This window comes from Oncorhynchus gorbuscha, unplaced genomic scaffold (assembly GCF_021184085.1).
Source record: "Oncorhynchus gorbuscha isolate QuinsamMale2020 ecotype Even-year unplaced genomic scaffold, OgorEven_v1.0 Un_scaffold_1055, whole genome shotgun sequence".
Lineage (NCBI taxonomy): Eukaryota > Metazoa > Chordata > Actinopteri > Salmoniformes > Salmonidae > Oncorhynchus > Oncorhynchus gorbuscha.
In genome coordinates, this window is record NW_025745955.1 from 195,490 (window position 1) to 199,656 (window position 4,167).

The window sequence follows — 4,167 nt, forward strand, 5'->3', positions numbered from 1 at the left end:
TGTTTGTTTGCTCTTTGTTGAAGGCTGCCCCTAGCGGCTAATGAACCTTGTCTAGGATATTTTATTTTACCTTTATTTAACAAGGCAAGTCCGTTCAGAACAAATTCTTAGTAACAATGACGCCTAACGCCGTCCTATGGGACTCCCAATCACGGCAGGTTGTGATACAGCCTGGAATCGAACCAGGGTCTGTAGTGACACCTCTAACACTAAGATGTGGTGCCTCAGACCACTGTGATACAGCCTGGAATGGATCTAGGGTCTGTAGTGACTCCTCTAGCACTGAGATGCAGTGCCTTAGACCGCTGTGATACAGCCTGGAATCGAACCAGGGTCTGTAGTTCCTCAGGCCACTGTGATACAGCCTGGAATGGATCTAGGGTCTGTAGTGACTCCTCTAGCACTGAGATGCAGTGCCTTAGACCGTTGTGATACAGCCTGGAATCGAACCAGGGTCTGTAGTTCCTCAGACCGCTGTGATACAGCCTGGAATGGATCTAGGGTCTGTAGTGACTCCTCTAGCACTGAGATGCAGTGCCTTAGACCGCTGTGATACAGCCTGGAATCGAACCAGGGTCTGTAGTTCCTCAGACCACTGTGATACAGCCTGGAATGGATCTAGGGTCTGTAGTGACTCCTCTGAATATTGATATAATATTGATATAAATAAACTGACACTTATTTTGAATTGTGACTATTGTATTGAATTACATTAAAGTGGTTTGAAGCCCTAGTTTAAAGCATAAACACTATGTTGAAATATCTATTCTGTTTTTTCAGAGTGGATGAGTCATCATCATTGGAAAAACAGATGTCAGGAGCTTTCCGGACCATTTAATTTCTCCCCATTATTTAATACTGACACATGCTGGCATCAAATAGTCTACAACAGTTAACTGCTACTGTGTTCAACATGGATGTATTGTTGTCTGACTAGAACCCGGATATGGCGGGACTCTGAGCGGAACTCTCTCTCTCTCTCCTTCCGCGTCGTTTCAGATGTTTAGTTTTGGACAGATTTACTTCCGGCTTCACAATCAAGGACTCGCCGGACTATTTCATCGATGTGTCCTCGCGATGGGAAACACGTCGACGGACTCTCACAACAGTTTCTGCATAGGAGATTGTGCTGAGATTATACTAATTCAATTCAATTGCCTGACGATATGAAAAAATGCACAATGTGTCTGTTTTGATGATACTTCTAACGGTGTCTTTTAGCCCCTTTAGACAGAAAATATCTGATTTGAAAAGATCTGTGATTGGTCGAAATACTAATTAGTGGAAAACATATGAGAAATTGGGCTGTCTGTGTAAAAAATGAAAATAAAAAACAAATTATATATATTTTTTATTCACCTAACAATGCAAGTCAGTTAAGAACAAATTCTTATTTACAATGAAGGTCTACCCCGGCCAAACCCGGACGACGATTGGCTGGGCCAATTGTGCACCGCCCGATGGGACTCCCAATCACAGCCGTAATGTGATACAGCCTGGATACATCCAGCTCATACTTACATCCAGCATCCAGCTCATAGTTACATGCAGCATCCAACTCAGAGTTACATCCAGCATCCAGCTCAGAGTTACATTCAGCATTCAGCTCAGAGTTACATCCAGCATCCAGCTCAGAGTTACATCCAGCATCCAGCTCAGAGCTACATCCAGCTCAGAGTTACATCCAGCATCCAGCTCATAGTTACATCCAGCATCCAGCTCAGAGTTACATCCAGCATCCAGCTCAGAGTTACATCCAGCATCCAGCTCAGAGTTACATCCAGCATCCATCTCAGAGTTACATCCAGCATCCAGCTCAGAGTTACATCCAGCATCCAGCTCAGAGTTACATCCAGCATCCAGCTCAGAGTTACATCCAGCATCCAGCTCAGAGTTACATCCAGCATCCAGCTCATAGTTACATCCAGCATCCAGCTCAGAGTTACATCCAGCATCCAGCTCAGAGTTACATCCAGCATCCATCTCAGAGTTACATCCAGCATCCATCTCAGAGTTACATCCAACATCCAGCTCAGAGTTACATCCAGCATCCAGCTCAGAGTTACATCCAGCATTCAGCTCATAGTTACATCCAGCATCCAGCTCAGAGTTACATTCAGCTCAGAGTTACATCCAGCATCCAGCACAGAGTTACATCCAGCATCCAGCTCATAGTTACATCCAGCAACCAGCATCCAGCTCAGAGTTACATCCAGCATCCAGCATCCAGCTCAGAGTTACATCCAGCATCCAGCTCAGAGTTACATCAAGCATCCAGCTCAGAGTTATATCCAGCATCCAGCTCAGAGTTACATCCAGCATCCAGCTCAGAGTTACATCCAGCATCCAGCTCATAGTTACATCCAGCATCCAGCTCATAGTTACATCCAGCATCCAGCTCAGAGTTACATCCAGCTCATAGTTACATCCAGCATCCAGCTCAGAGTTACATCCAGCATCCAGCTAAGAGTTATATCCAGCATCCAGCTCAGAGTTACATCCAGCATCCAGCTCAGAGTTACATCCAGCATCCAGCTCATAGTTACATCCAGCATCAAGCTCATAGTTACATCCAGCATCCAGCTCAGAGTTACATCCAGCATCCAGCTCATAGTTACATCCAGCATCCAGCTCATAGTTACATCCAGCATCCAGCTCAGAGTTACATCCAGCATCCAGCTCAGAGTTACATCCAGCATCCAGCTCAGAGTTACATCCAGCATCCAGCATCTAGCTCAGAGTTACACCCATCATTGAGGCATAAGAATATTGGCTCGGTGTCGTCCTGGGTCAAAGTTAGCGAGAAGAGAAGAGACAGGAAGAGCTGGTCCTGGAACAGTGCTTTGGGGCTGAAGCCCCCTCAGCGAGAAGAGAAGAGACCGGAAGAGCTGGTCCTGGAACAGTGCTTTGGGGCTTCAGCCCCCTCAGCTAGAAGAGAAGAGACAGAAAGTGCTGGTCCTGGAACAGTGCTTTGGGGCTGAAGCCCCCTCAGCTAGAAGAGAAGAGACAGAAAGTGCTGGTCCTGGAACAGTGCTTTGGGGCTTCAGCCCCCTCAGCTAGAAGAGAAGAGACAGGAAGAGCTGGTCCTGGAACAGTGCTTTGGGGCTGAAGCCCTCAGCTAGAAGAGAAGAGACAGGAAGAGCTGGCCCTGGAACAGTGCTTTGGGGCTGAAGCCCTCAGCTAGAAGAGAAGAGACAGGAAGAGCTGGTCCTGGAACAGTGCTTTGGGGCTGAAGCCCTCAGCTGGAAGTTTCACTCAAACAGAATAAAACTGATCTTAGATCAGTAATACTTCACCCTACTCCAACCTGCTCCTGTGGGAGTGGCCAGATCCACCCGAAACACACCTGTCTGTCAGCTGACGCAGTTGATGAGGTGACTGACCAATGAGGTGACAGGAGAGCTAATCAACACCTCGATACTCTCTCAAGAAGGTTTGAGACAGATATTTGACCACTGTCTCTACAAGGTCTGGGTCAGATATTTGACAATCATGACCCTTGACTTATTTTATGGAGGAAAAAGGCTTGTCAATTATTGTGATCATTTTGTGGTTTCTCTCTCCTCAGCTGTTCAGCAGAGGCAATGGAGACATCATTGAAGTCAGAGGAACCATGTCCTAACCCTCCTCCCTACTTCCTACCAGGTAAGACTCTACAGTACACCCTCCTCTCTCTCTCTTGCTGTTTCAGTCCAGGGTGAAGGAGATGACATGAGGATCTCTCTCTCTTGTTGTTTCAGTCCAGGGTAAAGGAGATGACATAAGGATCTCTCTCTCTCTCTCTCTCTCTTGTTGTTTCAGTCCAGGGTAAAGGAGATGACATAAGGATCTCTCTCTCTCTCTCTCTCTCTCTTGTTGTTTCAGTCCAGGGTAAAGGAGATGACATGAGGAACTCTCTCTCTCTCTCTCTCTCTCTCTCTCGTTGTTTCAGTCCAGGGTGAAGGAGATGACATGAGGATCTCTCTCTCTCTCTCTTGTTGTTTCAGTCCAGGGTGAAGGAGATGACATGAGGATCTCTCTCTCTCTCTCTCTTGTTGTTTCAGTCCAGGGTAAAGGAGATGACATGAGCATCTCTCCCTTCACTCCTCCTCCTCCACCTGGTGCTATGGGTGGTAGCTTCATCAACCAGACCGCTACTGGTGAGTAAACAAACACAGCCTTCAGACT